The sequence below is a fragment of the Talpa europaea genome, assembly GCF_964194135.1.
Source record: "Talpa europaea genome assembly, chromosome: 6".
NCBI lineage: Eukaryota > Metazoa > Chordata > Mammalia > Eulipotyphla > Talpidae > Talpa > Talpa europaea.
Window position 1 is genome coordinate 50,253,546 of NC_140072.1, and position 19,607 is coordinate 50,273,152.

Here is a 19,607-nt window from a genome sequence, read left to right on the forward strand (position 1 = left end):
CAACAGAAGAAGATTATAAGGCTTAACATACTATCAAAGACTTTCTGATTGAGGAGAAGGACCCAGTATAAATATCATAACTTTGTAAGAACTGTATCGGTATTCAGCAAGATTATGAAGGAGCTAAGTATTACAGATGGATAATCTTCACAGATGACCCTGTTTGCCAGCCTACCAATCTTGTAAGATATTCAACTGAATGAATTAGTTTTGGCAGGTCATGGTCATTGTCAACCTATACAGATTTGTAGTGATCATTTTGTCTTCAATAGCGAGCTGTTTGATGAGCTATCCTATTTTTGCTCAGTATATTGACTTTGCCAGAGTAGACAGAATTCTGCAGAAGGCTAAATATGTCTTGAACTGCCTTTGCTTTTAACATCTCAATTTTTAACTTTAAACTCAAATCAGTAGGACCATAGAATGTGTTACTGATACTGAAATCATTACTTAGTTTCCAAACCTAAACCCAGATATATTTTCCAACAAGTTATGGTAATTTTTTTCTTTGATTTTTAACTTATTTAATAATCATTCCACACTTTTTCAGTTATCTATTGCTATGTAAAAAAAAAAAATCCCCCTAAACATGGGCTTAACGTATCCATTTATTGTTTTCTCTCTTGGTTTTCTAAACTCAAATAGGTGGTTCTTAAAGTTTTTCTAGGCAGTTATAATGAGATTGTAACTGGGATTGGAGTCATCTGAAGGCACAAATGGGTTGAGCATCCAACATAGTCAATTTACATGATGCCATCTGAAAGCTGAGAACTCATCTGGAGCTGAGCACTAGAGTACTTGCTTATTGCTTCTTTGAGTAACATAGGAATCCCCTAGCCTAGAGTTCACAGATGAGGTATTACAAATGAGTACACCAAGAATACCCCCAGGAAGCTTCTTTTGAACTAGGTTCAGGAGTCTTAGAATACCCACAATAGTCTGCTGATCAAGCAAGCTATTCAGGATATCTTTACTTAAGGCTAGTGAAATTAGTTTCTATTTCTTATATGAGAAGCATATATATATATTTATTTATACACACACATATATGAAAGAACATATATACATGTGAAAGAAGGAATTGATAAAGTACATCTGAAGAGGGCTTCTCCTACCTCTACTTATGATTCAAAGAACTAAATATAGTTATTTTGTAATATATAGAATAGTTCTAATCTTTCTTCCCCTAGACTTGCATCAGCCTCTTGCTAATTTCACATTCATCATCAAATCTATTGTTATAAGATCATATAAACAGAGATGTGTTATATCTTCAAAGAGTTAAGATAGCATCTGTTAAAACTGTTTTGGAATTTGAACAAATGAAAAAAATAGTTGTCTATTTAATCACAGTATTTTTTACTTCTTGTTATCCTAGATAATTAAGCAGAAGTTCTATAAGTAAATATATATCTGCTCTTTCTGAATATGATACTACCGATAAATAGCATGATCTGCTAAAATACATTTCCTCAATATTGTTGCTACAAAAGGAGTCTTAAAATGTTGTTATTTAAATACTACCAATACTACAGTTATTTTTGGCTGAATTTTTAGCCTATCAATACAAAAATATTATTTTAGATTGTGTTTTGGTTTGATAAGTAGATGATTCTAAATTGACTCCCTGGCTTTACTTTGCCAAGAATTATTCCATTCTACACTTATGACATGGTCACTAAAAAAATTCATCAGGTTCTCTAAGTTCAATACTTTTTTCCTTTAGGAAATAGATAGGTTATTAGATATATAAGCTGAAAAAATATTAACTTCCTATTTGGGGAATGAGGACTCTGCATGACACTTCTCCCATGAAAATCACATTTCAAAATCTGAAAATAGGTCCATGGGACTGAAATAAAGGTGAGATGTTGCTTATAGCACAGGAATGATAACTTAATTGAGTTACTGGGGAATTTTGCGCCCTCCAAGGCCATCATTCAGTTACCCAGGCAATAGTCAAGGTCATCAGGTAGAGAAAGCAGTAGTTTGGAAGTCTCTGCTGTTATCAGTGAACATCATGGAATGCTCTGTGACTTTTTCCCTCTGCCAAAAAGGGTTAAAATAAAACATGACTTTGTTTTAATGTGGTCATTAGGATGATCAAATGAAATGAAATGTCAAAGTAATTTGTAAAGTTAAGAGTACCATAAAATCTAGTTTCTCATCATTATCACAAAATAAAATTGTATTGTGCATAATGCATAGTACATTAATTTGCTAGGTAAAACTATTTTTGTTAAGCATGAGTGGCAACACTTTCAAGTGAATCTTCAAAAACTTGATTTTTTGGTATACCCCTAGGTTTAAAATAGCTTGTCTATTAGATGCAGTCTCCAGATTAATAGCATGCTGTGATTCTATCATTTGTACAAATTAAAAGAAAAATTTTATTGTTTTTCTCCTTCATATAAAAGCATTGCTTAACCTAAGCAGAAAAAAATTAAATGTACAAATCAGTTTTTTTTTAAAGGAAGCTATTATCACACTACACAAAGTAGCAACTATTAACCATTTTGTCTATTTCTATAAAAGTCTTCTTATATACAAAAGTATTCTTCTTATATATAAAAGTATTATCTTCATACAGACAGAGATGGAAATGGGGATGAAGATATATGGCATGTCTGGTTAACTAATATCTCTTTTCATGTAGCATGTAAGAAGTTCTAGAATATTAATATGGTCTATCTAGGATTTTGAATCCCCCTTTTTCAAATTCTTTCAAGATAACACTGGTAGTATAGAGAGGATATTTCTGTTCTCATGGGGAGAAACTATGGAGGATATCATTCAACTAATGAAAATCTAAAGTGGTTTTCAAGCAAGAGTGAGATAAGAGGGGCAAGGAGGGGATAAGCAATGTGCCACAGACTCATGATCGTCTGCCAAGATCCTGGGGAAGCTTCTGTGGACTACTATGCAAGGAGAACCAGTGCTGAGCTTAGGGAGAGTTCCTTTGCAAAAGCACTCCTGTGCAACATTTCTGGGGAGAAGACTGTCTACTGATAATCTCTCTCTCTCTCTCTCTCTCTCTCTTTTTTTTTTTAACCACTGAAAATCTTAAAGGAAGCCCTCTTGGATTTTATACTTGAAACTAGTATTCTCAAAGTCAGACCAGTATGTTGAAACCAAAAAGAAGGAACATGCTTTATAAACAAACAAAATGTTATTGTGCCTAGCTCTACAAAGGAGAGAAATGTACATTCAGAGATAGGAGTCAGACAACTGAGCCTAATTTACTATGCTCTGAGGTCAAGACAGTCTGCAAAAACGAATGAACAATTGACATAGGTGCTCAGGAAAACATTATCAGCCGCAATTTTCAAGCAAACAATACCTGTGTTTTTAAAAGCAGAAGTCTCTGGATGGCTGGACTTATTATTATAGAGTTTTATGTCGAGGTTCGAAATAGCTACTTTGAAGAATATTTAAACATTTCATTGAATGCTCTTCTTTCAACTCTTCACATGACTTAGTTCTGGATTTTGGGTTTGTTTGTTTGTTTTTAGGGAGGACTTTCTTCTTTGAAAATGTCAGCATTCCCCATCTCCCATCTTATCCCTCTTTATTTATTCCCATAGGGCCTATCGTCCTCTAAAATACTATATAGCTAAACTATTTTTTTTAGGATTTAACACTTCCATATTCCATTTGAAGATAAACTCTACGAGGATGGGAATTTTGTGTCTATCTTATTCACTATGAATTCGCATGTCTAGGATAAACCTGGCACGTCATAGGTAATCAAGACAGAGTTGTTGAGTAAAGGAATAAGCAACTTGACTTGTGGGATGTGAAACAACTTTATGTTTGCCTTCCATTGTCTCTTTCAATTTACAATATGGAGTTACTTTAAATAATTCCCCTGAGCAAAATTTGTGGGAAATCCCATTACCCTTCTGAGTGCTTTTAGGTTATATAATTTCTTCTGATGACTCTGAACCATAAAGCATATTTTATCTTTCAGTTCAGAAATTCATATATAATTTTTAGTTCAATATAATAATCAAAAACTTAAAATTTCAAGGTAGGTCCTTAACTCTGCCCCGGTTTGCACCTAATAAATTAGGGGGAGAAAAATGTTTAGGGGGCAGAGTGTATTATTCTTTATTCACTATTTTAGGGTTGCCCTATGTGGTAACCTTTCCCGTGAAAGGATTAAACACCCTACCTCATTGAGTTGAGGATCATCAAAGTGATTTTGACTCTCATGTGTAATTCCCTGCCATGAACTGTGGGCTGATTGTGTGACTTGTTTGAAATGAATAGCAAAGTTATATGATCTTACTTTTTTGTAAGATTATAAAAGGCCGTAACTTCTATTTTTCCATAATTTATGTGCATTTATGACTTTATACAATAGTAGCAAGGATTGTTCTGATGGTTATAGGTACATAAGCAATATCAAACACTTCTCAGAGAGAATCTGAGCTAGAGCATGGACTCTGCATTGTTACTTAACTGGAAGTGAAATGCAGGAGAGAGTGACTCTGCTGGGACCGGCCAGGTCACGCATGGCTACATTGCCAGGCATAGCACCAACCCTCAAGGAAGAGGCCAAAGTAAGCCCAGGTTGTTTTGTTTGCACAAAGCACATTACATGTTTTACTGAATGGTTACTCTCAAACTATATAACCACTAGAGAAACTTCTTGTTTCAAAATGAGTTATAAATTAAAAACTCTTAAGAATTGAAGCTCAGAATTTCAAGTAATGGGTGGAATTGTGGGGGTCTGAGTGGGGAGGAATCTGTAACATATAGACATACATCCAACAGTTGAACCAGTCCAAACTGGATAACTTTACTGGACTGTTTTCATTTTAAGTGTCCTTCTCTTCTCCTTAGGGTGGTCCATTGATTTGCTGCTCAATGAGAGACAACTTTTGCTAGTTAATTGAGACTGTCACTTTGTCAGAACTTTCTAAGTAATGCTTCCATTACCTAAACATATCCCTTACATCTATATTATGGAAATGATAGAAAAGACTGTGACTTCTATCTTGCTGGTATTTTCTCTGGTGTTTCATGCACACTAGCAAGGAACTGAGGGCCCCCTCTAGCCACCACCCAGTAAAGACCTGAAGGTTGTCAGTCAAAGAGTCCCTGAAAAACTAAATTGTAACAATAAACACTGAGGATGCTCAAAAGCAGTTTCTGTCCCACTTGATATTGAGATGACAGTGACCATGGCTGACTCACTGATCACAGTTCCTAAGAGATCTTAAAGAAGAGGAATTGGCTGTGTTGTGCCTGATTATTGACCCACAAAAACTACTTGATAATAATTGTTTGTTGCTTCAAATCACGAAATTTTGGGATAACTTATTTCACAGTAATAAGTAACCAGCAGACAGGAAGACTCCGTTTGGCCAATAAAACACTGGCCAAAGAGAAGATATTTGTCAATTCTGCAGAAACTTTAAATGTGAGTGCATTGTCCAACATGTTTCATTTTGCCATGTTGACTGATGTTCTAGATACAGACAGGATTCTGCCATGAAGAAATGCCCAGCAGAACCACAGATAAGCTGCATTGGGCATATAGTACAATTGAGGAATAAATCATCACATTATAAGCCACGAAGATTTGGGAACTGTTTGTTAAATTAGCATAACCTGTCCAGGATTTTCTCCTGGCATTATTTACATTTTTCTGGAAAATTCTCATTTGTAAGGTGCTGTTCTGCATATTGTATCACATTTAGCAATATCCCTGGCCTTTGGACACTAGATGCCAAAATAACACTCATGCAATTCCCCATCTGCCCAAATTATGATGACACAAACTATCTCCAGATATTGCAAAATATCCCCTGGGGGACAAAATCACTCTTGGGTAATAACCACTGTTCTAGTCTATCCTGACTGATAAGATCAATTTTCCTCATTCCCACTGTCTACAGTTGTCTTAGTATGAATGAGTTCATTTGTTCTGGCTGGTTGTTGATGACTTTTTCTTTAGGCCCTAAATACATTTGTATTCTTTTTATCATGGTCTTTCTACCTCAACAAAATATCTTAGACAGGACTAGAACAATCTGATGCTAACATTCTGGTGCATGTGGCCCAAATATGGTCCAGATAAAACACTTTTTTCTAAGTACAATTTGGAAATTCAAATGATTCCAATATGCCTCCACCAGAGTAACTGAACAGTCACAATTTGGACCCCTTAACATCTCTCAGACTCAAACCAGCAACCAACATACTGTTTCCAAGTTCCAGGTATCCTGTCTCTGAGTGATGTATTAATAGTTGAATATCTATCGGATGGTTTCACTTATAGGAGGAATATAGGGGAACCAAATAAGACATCAGTGTAAAAAAACAATAACAGTAGAAAACACAAAAAAAAAACAAAAACAGATAATTATAAACCAGAGACATCCTGCAGGGGAGGAGGAGGGAGAGGGATTCGAGGAAGGAGGGAGGAGCACAGGGGACTGAGGTGATGGTGCAAGGGTGCATTGGTGAAGGAAATTCTATGGGACTATACCTGGGGTGGGGGAAACAAACATTGTTTAAAAATGAACAATGATCTAAAAAATAAATATTTTTTTAAAAATAACAAATAAAATTAAATATCAAAAAAATAATAGTTGAAGCCTGTCCCATTAAGTTTGAAATAAGAAGACACCCTCCAACACTTTGTGTTTGGCAAAGAGGGATAGGACTATCTCTCCAAGGAAACATATTTCTCCTTTAATCTCTAAGTTCTAAGCCTTTTAGATTTTTGATGTTAGGTAGCAATTAAAATCACAAAATCATTTTTTGTTCACTTCATTAAAAAATCCTTGATGACCTTCCATTAAGAATGTAGTCTCTATTGTTCTGAAACTTCAACTGAAATTAACATAAAAGTAAATCCATTATAGCATGCATTATAACAGTTTAGCATTTCCCTAATTAATACATAATATTTTCAGTCTGAGAAAGAAAAAAAAAATTGCTGTGAATTGATGCCACAACCTGACTTACTCAGTTCAGCTGACTGAACATGTCATTTTCACTGTGAATTTAATCTAGGTTAGGTTTTCTAGGAAACGCATATTGGTTTCTTTCATGTAATAAACCTCAACCTACTCTAATCAACTATCTATCAAATCAAGCAGACTCTGCACTGGAGTATGTTCAGATAACAGAGCCAGTAGCACAGAGAAACCTCAGGATTCACCCTTTCCATTTGACTTTCCTTTTTTCTTTAAATCTTGCAAAGTCTGTGAATCTCTCTCTCTCTCTCTCTCTCTCTCTCTCTCTCTCTCTCTCTCTCTCTCTCTCTCTCTCTCTCTCTCTAGCAGAGTGGTCCCCAGGAAAAGGGGAGTTCCAGATTCCCTGCTCCCCTCAAGGGAGGGAGGAGCTGAGCTGGGAGAGAAGTTGAAGAGGAGACTGTAGAAGGAAAGAAGCAGGATGGAGAGCGAGAAGGAGACCTGGAGGAGGCACATGAAGCAGAGAGACATGTGAAGAAGTTGCACTTGCTTCTTGGTCCTAGACTGGTTAAAACCGATGTGAGTGAGAGATCTGTGGGGAAGTTAACAATAGCAGCTTTTATCTTGATTTTGATTTTGCGCTTTTCCTCCCACACTTTTCTGGCTGTTTCTGATCCTTTTCTATCAGTCCCTGCCAGAAAGTGCTTTAGACTTGAGGTAGGCTTTCAGGCCTTGCTTTGGGCAAATCCTGTTTGGGTGGACTTTTACCCATGAGGGCATAGGTAACTTTGGGTGCTTGAATTGGAAACTATAGTCCTTGTCTTTTCTGCATTGCAAAGTAATTGTATTAAATTTCCTTTCAATTAAAGGTCTTAAATGTTGTTTCTTGATGCGGCAGATGGCAGAACCTATTTAGAATAGGCAGGTTTGGGGGTTCTGGGGTGCCTCTTTCCCTGTTCTGTAACATATCTAACCGACTTATTGAGGTTTAATTGCTATATATATATAAAAAAAAACAACAGCCAGTACGTATAGCACATATATAATATATACAATTTGATGAGTCTGGACACATGCAAACACCAATGAACCATGACCCAATAGCACCACAATGAAAATCATAAATGTGTATCATCTCCAAAAGTTTCCTTGTGTGCTTCTGTATGCATGCTTGTGTGTGTGTGTGTGTATGAGAGTGAAGTAAGAATAAGTAACATGAGTGCACAATGCAGTATTAACTATTTATTTGCCTTCAGTATCATCTCAGGAAAAGGGATTCTCCTACTATCCCCTCTCTCTGCCTCCCCACAGCTAGATAGCTCCTATTCATTCATGACTAAGCAAAAGTTGTCTGCTCCAGATAATTACCACATTGAAAATGAGAAAACAAAGAGGGAAAGGGACAGAGCATATGAGGAGAAGCAAAGTACTTTTTGTTGTCTTTCATTAACATGGCATTACAGAGAGCATACTTTTAGGATGTACTTTGCTAGAGGGAAAATTCAAGGAACTGTGTCCAGAATGATTTTGTATGACCTACCTAATTTTTCCAATTAAAGAATTAAAATTGTATTTTAATCAGAGACTGGTGAAAGTGCTCTTTAATATTCACTTGATTCATAATTAGGTTTTTAAAAAAAACTTTTTATCATGTGAAAAATTATTGTAGCTTTGGCAGTTCTGGGAATTAATTATGATATTTCCGTTGAAAGAAAAGATAATAGCTACTTTCACTGGGCCTATTTAAAAAAATTGCATTAAGGACCTTAATTTGGGAGTAGGTATATAATCAGCCAATGAAATATTTATCATCAGTCTGAAAAGAATCATCAGTTGAAAGGAGGATATCAGTGTAACAATAGTTTAAATGGCTCTCAAAAAGACAGGATTAATGTAGTAATCCAGAGTAAACTTAAAAGAAATTGAAAATCATTTGCTCAATAAAATTTAAGAGGATGTTTCTTTAGAAATGACCTTGTTGCCATAAAAAGAGGATGAAATAAACTATCAGAGTTTAGTATGAAGCATTATTGTTGAATTTGGTCAGAAGAAAAATGAACAGGATGGATAGTGCTAACAAATAGATTAGTAAATTAACTTGAGGAATTACCTAAGAATTCAAATGAATAACAAAATGAAATAAAAAAGATCAAGACATATAGACTATATGTCTAAGAATTTTGATATAGATTAGAGATGTCTATATTCTAATAGTCCCAAAAAGAATATAATAAAATTGGTAATAATAGAAGGTAATTTCCCAAAATTGAAGAAAGTATGTCTTCATGTTAAAAAATGCTTATTAAATAATTTCTATAAAGGGAAAACCCCAAATACATACAGTGAGAAAAGAGAAGGAAATATGAGAGAAAGTGAGAGAAAGAAACAGAAAGAGAGAAAGAGATACAGAAAGGTACAGAGACATCAAGCAACTGAGTTTAGGTTTTATATTTGCAATAGGAAATGCTTGAACAAAATTTTGGTTACAAAACTTCTGAGAAGTAATCACTGGGAGCTATAGAATTCTACATCTAGGCAAGTGTGGTAGTCCCTATCTGAAATTTCACCTGAGATAGTAAAGTACAATAGATACAACATTCTAAAGAGAAGTACCAGATCAAAATGGAGATTTTTCAAATTAATTAGTTTAAAAACACTTTCATGATTCTTGATCACCTCACATTGAGTCAAAGAAGATTAAGTGTACATGGAGAAAGGAACAGGACATTTTGGAGGAAGCTGCTTTTGTGCTGCAAATCTCACTCATCAGTAGGACAGGGTCATGAGATCCTATCTCAGCTCAAGTCTAGGAGAAGAGTCAAAGAATTTCAATGAACACTGTTTATGCAGAAAACAAGGCGTCTTTAATAATTTTAAATGTTTTTATATTGAACTTCAAGATGGGTAGCATCAATGAAATATGACAAGACACTCATTTTAAAGGAGAAATTAAAGGCCTTGAGTTTTCAGTACAAAAACAATTGTCAAAATAAAGCAAATGAACACACACATACACACACACTTACTTGATCTGTGTCCCCTTCAGCACAGTGGATAATACCTTAGGCTGGTGTCTGACTCTTACCTGGAAAATCCAGCAGACAACATCAGGCTGGGAAGATGCTCTGAAGGTGGGCATGAAGGAATGAAAGTGAGGTGATGGTGTCTGATGACTTGCAATCTCAGACTTTTTGAAGCAAAGGATGTGTAAATGCGTCTCATGATCAAAATGCTGTTCAGGAGACAGAGTCAGACAGTTGTTATATTAGATGTTAAGACTAATAGCAGAAAGGATAAGCTAAATACAAGCCCAGATTTCTAGAAGATGTTGAAAAAGTAAGTTTTTAGTAGGGGGAGAATGTAGCATCTGAAAAAAGTAACAGCCAGAAAGAGGTATAAAGGCATGGCCATAGGGCATGTTCTATGAATCATATATATTTCAACCATGTAGAAATATTCCTGTCTTCCTAATCTTTGCTCCTTTCCAGTGTTAATTAATATAGTTTATATTAGCTGTGTTAACAAATTGTCCCAACCTAACAAATCATTTAATATAATAGTGGTTAATGTCTCACGCCCATCATAGCTCAGTTGGGCTAAAGTGGGCAGTTTTGCATCTGATGATTGAGAAATCAGTCTCCTTTCATTTATTGATTCTGCCTTGGAGTTTTCCACTGGGTTTTCTACATAAGGTCAATACATGATAAAAGAAAGCATGGGAAGTGCACCCAACATAATCCTGCCTCAGACTGCCAGTGATCCATCACTTCTACTTAATATTCTATAAGGGAAATCTAGCCACATGAGCCTGCCTAGATGAAGATAGTGGTTTGTCCAGAAATAAGAAGTGGGTCTTACAAGTATCTAACTGATTTCTTCTAATGTTCTGCCTCCAAGCTATAGGTACAAAGGGTTTGAAACTGGGGAGGAATAAAGAATTGAAGAACAGAGCAAAAATATATCTGTCCCTCATTCTTTGCAATTGCAGCAGTCCTGAGTTAAAGACATGGGAGTAACTGCAACTTCTTTACTTCTTTATGGGTTCAGGCATTTTAAAGCAGCAATTTGAGATTATGATTTGTGTCCTAAAATAATCTCAGGATTTTACAGTGCTTAAAAAATAACTATAAATGACATGAATATGCCAGACTTTTCTTTGCTAGGGTAAAACTAATCCCACGAGCAGTTAAAGAAGAGTGAGAAAGCAAATTAAATTACCTTGTGATTGCATGCCACCAGTTGGACATATTTAACATACTGGTTATATAAATTCTTATTCATTCACTTGAAACAGTAACTGGCATATTTTGTCCCTCTTCCCTGTGCTTATACCCATTCAAGTCTAGAGGCCAGTGTCTTCAATTAACTCCAGAGGGAGTTGTCAGCTCATAGGCCAATGATCAAAGATGACAGATTCTTGATTTCGGGGCCACCAAAGGCACCATCCTGCTGTGAGACAGCATAATGTGCCTAGAAAATGCAAACACAACATGTTTTTATGACAGTCTTATTCTTTCCTGCTTTACACACACACACACACACACACACAAACACTCCCCTCCCCCCAAAGATCTGGGAGGTGAAAAAAGTGAGCTATAAGCAACTCAAAGAAATAATTATTATGAATCTGTCAAGAGAACATCATGATAGATTCCCCTGTTTTAAGAGATAAGGGTTTAAAATAATAAGTTGTTCTGTGTTCTCAGGTGGGATGTTTTGAAGGCAGCAGACTAGAAAAAGAACCTAAGGCCAAAAGTATCCAAGGTTAGTAAAGACATCTTGGAGTTTCTAGGCATGAGAGAGGCATGAGATCTATGTGTTTCCAGAAGGCACAGAGTATTGTTGAGCAGAACAATGTGACCTGAATGAGTTGAGAAAATAGCCAAGAGAGGCTGCCAGTGGCTAGAAAAATTATCTTGGTGTAAGTCAGAGAGACACTAGCAACAGAAATGTTAGGGAGAAGTGTGACAATCTGAAATCAGGGACATAATGCAAGTTATTCTCTGAAGATTTAGAAGATCTAGAGTTGAGGCAGGAGTCAAGCTGGTGGCATTAGCAAAGGGAGCACTGTGCATTTTATATGTTCCTTATCTACATGAGAACCGTAGACTTATTTCTCCACACTCCATAGCCTTTGTGTGATCTAGATTTAAATGTAATTTATTGTAGTTATGAAAAATTCATTGTTACTGCTACTGTTAATGAATGACCAAAGCCTGTACTATAGACTGAATATTTGTGATTCCTCCTTCTTCCCAAATTCATAGGCTGACACCTAACCCACATGTGGTGATATTTGGAGGGGGGACACTGGGAAGTTGTTAGATGCCAAAAGTGGATCCCTCATGAATGGGATTAGTGAACTTACAAAAGAGGGACTCAAGAGCCCTTTTCCCTCTTCTGCCAAATGAGGCTCCAGCAAGAAGATAGGTGTTATGAGTCTTTAAAGATGTTACTGTGATGTATGTCTTGTAGTGTTTTGCCTCTATTTTCTTCTATATATTTTATGGTTTCAGGTCTTATGTCCAGTTGTTTTATCCATTTTGAGTTGATTTTTGTGCATGGTGAAAGGTATTGTCTAGTTTTACTTTTTTGCATGTGGTGGTCCAGTTTTCCCAGCACCATTTATTGAACAAACTGTCCATGTTCCATTGCATATTCTTTGCTCCTTTGTCAAAGATCAGTTGTCCATATACATGTGGTTTTATTTATGGGCTCTCTATTCGGTTCCTTTGGTCTGTGTGTCTGTTTTTGTTCGGATACCAAATTGTTTTAATTATTATGGCTTTGTAGTATAGCTTAAAGTTTGGAAGTGTGATACCTAACATTGATTCAAAAGAACACCTGTATACCTATATTTATTGCAGCACTATTTACAATAGGTGAAACCTGGAAACAACCCAAATGCCCAAAAATAGATGACTGGATCAAGAAATGTGGCATATATACACAATAGAATATTATTCAGCAATCAAAAAAGATAAATTCATGCCATTCACAGCAATGTAGATGGAACTAGAAGGAATTATGCTCAGTGAAATAAGCCAGAAGGAAAAAGAAAAATATCCGATGGTTTCACTTATAGAAGGAATACAAGGGAACCAAATAAGATATCATGGACAATTATAAACCAGAGACATCCTGCAGGGGAGGAGGAGGGAGAGGGATCAGAGGGAGGGAGGGAGGAGCACAAGGGACTGAAGTGATGGTGTATGGGTGCATTGGTGAAGGAAACTCTATGGGGACTATACCTGAGGGGATGGGGGGAAGCAAATATTATTTAAGAATGAACAATGATGTAAAAAATAAAAAAAAATAATATCATATTTTAAAAAAAGAATATAGGTGTTATGAATCCAGAAGCAGGTCTTTACTAAATGTTGAATCTGCAGTCATAATGGACTTGCTAGTCTTCAAATTTTTGAAAAAAAAAAAAAAGAAAACTGTTAAGCACCCAATACCCAATATATAGAGCATCTTTATTATAGGAACTTGAACATACCAGGAATTGGAACAGACTGATAAAAATGCAAGCTAATGACTTTCAGAAATGCCCTGTGGCCTGAAAATTTTATACCTTGGGCTCCCTTCTGCTCACTTCTCTTGGGTGCTTAGGAGTTCTCTGCTGTTTCTGTGGGTCTCTGAACCTGAGAAGATGCTTAGGTTTTTTTCTCTACCACAGTCTTGTCTTGTAATCCACAAGAGCTAAGGTCTCTTCTTGGTCATCTTGGCATTATTTGGATAGAATTTCTGACCCTGTGTATGATACTCCATCGCTACACCAATCATTGTCTTCATTTTTCCAAATCACATTACTTTTGCTTCTTCTGATTTGCCACTGGGAAATCTTGGACTTAGTTTCTGCTCATTGATTCCCTTTGCACATTTGAAAAATATGGTAAAATCAATGTTACTAATTCCATAAACGTCAATGGCATCATTCCAGGAATCTATTGCTATCAAACTTAGCTATTGATATTTCTTCATAGAAATGATTTTGCCATTGCATAGAACTCAGAAAATGCATTTAAATCAGGGTTTGTCAAGTATCCTTCATCTATCATATTTTAGCTATTCCTATCTGTATCTCAATAGCCTCATAGAGTACTACCTGTACACTCATGGAAAAATAGGGTAGATTATGAGCTGCTAATATTCACTCTGATTCAAGATGATTTTTGACATATGCATAATGATGAATGAGATTTTTTAATAAGAATAAGCAGCATATTTTGATGACTATAATTTAAAATACCCACACAAATTAAAAATATATTCAAATGTGAAAAATATGGTATGGTCAAAATCAGAGTACTTGAAAGATATTGGCAATATTCAGAGTGAAAATTTTTATAGTATGATAATGCTTCCTGATGCATATTAATTTGTAATTTTGATTTGATTTTCCTTGTAGATGCTTCCTATTAGACTGTAACTGCCATAAAGAAAGGGACCATATCTGCTTTATTTCAATGTTAGCACAAAGTGAAAGTTCATTGAATAGGAATACTAAATAGTGCTTCCTTTTTTTTATTTTTGTGTAGAAGAACTGGGGCCAGAAGTGTGGGGGATGAGAGGATTCACCAGAGACAGAGTGGGGAGCAGAACAGGCAATTGACTGAAATAAACTGCTGAGGGGAGCAGCGGGTGAGAAAACAGGAGAGGTCGCTATGCCACATGGGTCAGCTCCCTGGCCAGTGATCAAACTCAGGCCTTAGCCATGCTAGCGCTAAGACTTAACCCCTAGACCACCAAGGAGGCAGTAATAGTGCTTCCTAAGGGGGATAAATGAAAATAACTTCTATCACTTCCTCCTCCACTTGCCTTACATCTTTTTCCTGGTCTTGAACTTAGAAAAAAGGGAAAAAATAGCTATTTCTAGCTAGAAGATAAATTTTTACTTCTGTTTTTTTCTCCCAGTAGGAGAATGGAGGTTTTTATCTTTACACATAACTTGTGAAAAGAATGCAACTTGGACACTCCGTAAGACTGCGTGTATGCCACAGAGACTGAAGAAAAAAAGAGTTGGTTGAAAAAGAATTTCAAAGTGGAAAAATGTATGGGAAACTCTGAGACACACTAAAGAAAAGAAGTTTCTTTATGGGGCAATTCCTCAAATTCTTTACTTATATTAGATTTCAAGGTCAGTTTTTCCCAATGTAATATTCACGTATTTTCATCCTTGTTGGTTAACAAAGAAGGCCCCGTGATCTTGATGTGGTAGGGCAAGATTTTCCTTCCTGTATCATTCTTCATGGAAAGCTGGGAGAACTTCATACATATCTGGTGAAAAGAGCCTGATCTCTGGAGTAGGAGTCCATTAGTGAGAAAATAAAGGCACTGTTATTAGGGATGTAGAGAACTGGGGGTGTATGAGGGGAGAGATCCTGTCAAAGAAGGGACGTGTAGATCTCCAACCTAGATGGATAGATTGACTTAGGTGGAAACGTAAAATAATATTTTAAACCACACTCTGATTCTGTATTTATAATCCTTTTGGAAATGAACTATATCTTAAACACTGTCAGCATTAAAAAAAAGGCATTTCACTAATACATATTAAAATTAAAATATGAGGCAGACACAGCAGGCATGGGGCAGATGCAGAAGTGGCAGTTCCTGGTGCCAGAGACCAGTGAATACTTCAATAGAAGTGACACTGAGGAGATTCACTTTTCATTGAACAGGAGATCAGTGTAGGAAGCTGTGACCAGAGGCAGGGGACACAGCCAGCAGGGCTGTTGGCACAGCCAGGGATTTGGGGGAAGACGGAGCAGATTCAGTTCAAATATATCCATATTGGAGCTAGAGGGAAACCATGTGGAGCAACTGAGGTGTTTCATACAGGCTGAGAAACCAGGAACCATTAGTGCGAGCACTTTGCCATGCACACCCTTTTTTCTGAAACATATAATGGGTGCCTACCTCGTGAGGCCCAATGAAAGCACATGGACTGCCAAGTCTGCAATGTCAAACCCCAGAAAAGAGAGATATTGGTGCCACAAGCATGAGACTGGCATCCCTTCATTTCAAATTCATTTACACAAATAACACCCTGTCATCTCCCACCACCATTAACTCATCAGCTGCAAAACATGTCTAAGTACTTACAGATGCCAGCAATGACCAAAATACTTAAATCAAAATAAAAACACAGGACTAACTTCAAGAAAAGCAAAATTAGTTAGGCCTCTAAGCTACTGCTAGACATAAAAAAAAAAAATTAAAATGAGACATCGGGTAGCAAACTGAGCAAACCAAAAGAAAATATATAATACTTGGCAACTTGAGAAATTTTTATTACTTCATTTCTGATGTCGACAAGGTTTATATAATTTCTGATGTGTATACACTGTTATTCTTATTTTTGTTTTTATTTTTTGTATGTGTATGATGTATCCTCTGCATGTGGCTGCCTTCAAGATATTTTTAATCTATTTTGATTGTCAGTAGTGAATAGGACATGTGTAAGCTTGCTTAGTATTCTCTGAGTTTGTGGGATCTGTGCTTTGGTGAATTTTTTAGTTTTTCAAAATTCTTGGCAATTTCCCCCTTAAATAGTTTTTCTCTTCCTTTCTTTCTCATTTTCCTCTGACATTCTAATTACATGTATGATAGATGACTTCGTATTACTCCATAGTTGTTGATGCCTTGTTTAGTATTTTTTTATTTGTGTTTCATTTTGGGAATATCTGTTGGTATCAACTTTCACATTCATTGGTTGTGTTGAATATTCTGATATACTTTTCAAAGGCATAATTTATCTGTATCAATTTTTAATTTGCTTCTTTCTTGTAGTTTCTATCTCTCTGCTTAAGTTCCTATCTGATCACTCTGGTCATCTTTTTCTTTTTTTTTCTTTTTTTTTAAGATTTATTTATTTATTTATACAAGCACTGGGTACAGTCAGAAGCACAGGAGGGTGAGAGAATTCACCAGAGGCAGAGAGGAGAGCAGAGAAAGCAGACTGACGAAGTACACTGCTGAAGGCAGCAGCGGGCATGGCAGGAGAGGTCTGCGTGCCATGTGGAACCCTCACCCAGCATCAGGGGATCAAACCAGTGCTGCAGAGGCTGCAGGCAGCTTCGCAACCCAGCACTCTACTGCTGAGACACTGGGGAGGCCCTGGTCATCTTTTTCCACTAGGGTCTTTGACATATTAAATATAAAATCATATTTACCCCCCCTTTGATAGGCCCCATATATAAGTAATATTTAAATATGGTTCTGTTGATTGACTTGCATCTTAGCAATGTGAATTTTTAAAAAACTTTTGTGTCTCATAACTTTTTAGAAAATCAGAAATATTTTGTAGGATATTGGTAGATATAATTAGTTTTCAGCTGGGAAAAAAAAAAAAAAAAACACAAAACTGACCTTGCCTTTTTCTAGGCATTAGAGAGGGAGACTGAGTCCAACTAGTCAGAAGTTGAATTGGATTTACTATTTTTTGTTGTTGCTATGGTTACTCTCAGAACACCACAGCCTTTAAATTCTTCTAATAATATCTTGTCTTTAGGATGGAGGCAGGTTTGCAAAAGGGTATATCTTAATCTCTGTTGCACCTTCAAATTTTGGTTTTCTCTTTGTGCCTGTATTCCAGAGAAGGTCTCCATCCATGCTTTTGATCTTCTTCCAGGATTATATTATTGTTACTTGTTACTCAAAATTTGTTAGTTTAGTTATGTCAGACAAATAACAAATGGTATTCTTTGTTGTTCTGCCTCAGCATAAGTCTTAAGGGAGCTCAAGATTCCTTGATTTCAGAGGTATGTCATCCCAGGTGACCCTGTCCCCTCCCAGAGGTAGGTGATAATGAACGGTTTGATTTGAGAACATATTTCTACTCCTTTTGTGGGAGTAGAGAGTTGTAACTCTTTGCACAGCTTCAGTGTATCTGTACTACAGATAACAAGGTTTGCTGCCTTGTCCTAAGCATTTTAAGACATTTGGTTTATAGGGGACATGGCAAAAATGCTTCCAACTTTGCAAATGAGTTTTGCTCCTCACCTCCAGGTCTGAATCTGGAAAGTAGAATTCTCACCCTACCTTGAGTCTTTCTTAGGAGCCTGAGAGTGAATGCAAATTCTCCACATCTGGGCTTCTAGGAGTTCTGTAGTCATACCAGCCATTTGGGCATTTAGCCATTTGTTTACAATTTCACCTGAATTCTGCCCCCCTGCAGCCTCCAACTTGTATGTTTTCACCTCTCTGTTGCAGGTAAATAAGTATTTGTGCCCTGTTTATGTTAGAAGTGCCTGTCTTTCTTTCCAATTGGGTAGTCTGGTTACTCTGCAACTTCAGCTCTGGTGTAAAAAAAGAAAAGCTGCAATTTTGCAAATTAGCCAGTTTTCCCTTATTATTTTTTATAAGCTTGAAGCATAAAAGGTTCAGTTACTCTATATGCTCAGCAGCTCCAAAAATTCTCCTTTTTTTTTTTTAGAATTCCCTTTTTTTTCTTTATTTTTTTTCTTTTTATATTCTCAATACAATTGCAACCCCGATTTGACCCCAAGCCCTCATTTCCCCACCCCCGCCAAGAGTGTCTCCGGTTCATAGTTGTTTGTTGATTTTGATTTTTTTCTTTCTTATAGTTATTCTCTTTCCTGGTCCATATTTAGGTTTTCTAGATTGCTTTTATGAGTGAGACCATCCGGTATTTTTCTTTTTCTTTCTAACTTATTTTGCTAAGCATGATCCCTTCCAGCTCCATCCACATTGCTGCAAATTGCATGTGTTTATCTTTTTTGAATGCTGAGTAATATTCCATGGTGTATATGTATAACATCTTCTTGATCCAGTCATCTATTTTTGGGCATTTGGGTTGTTTCCAAAGCTTAGCTATTGTAAATTGTGCTGCTACAAACATAGGGGTGCAGGTGCTCTTTGGAATTAATGTTTCTGTGTCCTTTGGGTAAATACCTAGAAGTAGAATTGCTGGATCATATGGAAGCTCTATCTTTACTAGTTTAAGGAATCTCCACACAGCTTTCCATAGTGGTTGGACCAATTTGCACTCCCACCAGCACCAGCAGTGCAGGAGAGTTCCTTTCTCTCCACATCCTCGCCAACATTTGCTGTTGCTAGTTTTTTTTAATATGTGCCATTCTCACTGGTGTGAGATGGTATCTCATTGTAGTTTTGATTTGCATTTCCCTGATTATAAGTGATGTTGAACATTTTTTCATATGCCTGTTGGCCGTTTGTATTTCCTCTTCAGAGAAGTTTCATTTTAGCTCTTCTGTCCATTTTTTAACTGGATTATTTTCTTTGTTTTTGTTGAGTCTCTTCAGCTCTTTGTAGATTTTTGTGATCAGTCCTTTATCATTAGTGTTGTGTGCAAAAATTTTCTCCCAGTTGGTGGGGTTTCTCTTTGTTTTGGTTATTGTCTCTTTTGCTGTGCAGAAGCTCTTTAATTTGATGTAGTCCCGGCTGTTTATCTTTGCCTTCACTATCACTGCTTTGGGTGATGCGTCTGTAAAGATGTCTTTGAGGTGCATGTCATATAGTGTTTCGCCTATTACAAGCAGCGAAATTGACGCAGTAATCAAAGCACTCCCCAAAAATAAAAATCCAGCCCCAGACTGCTTCACAAATGAATTCTACCAAACATTCAGCAGTGAATTAGTGCCTATCCAAACTCTTTCAAAAAATTGAAAAAGAAGGAATACTACCAAA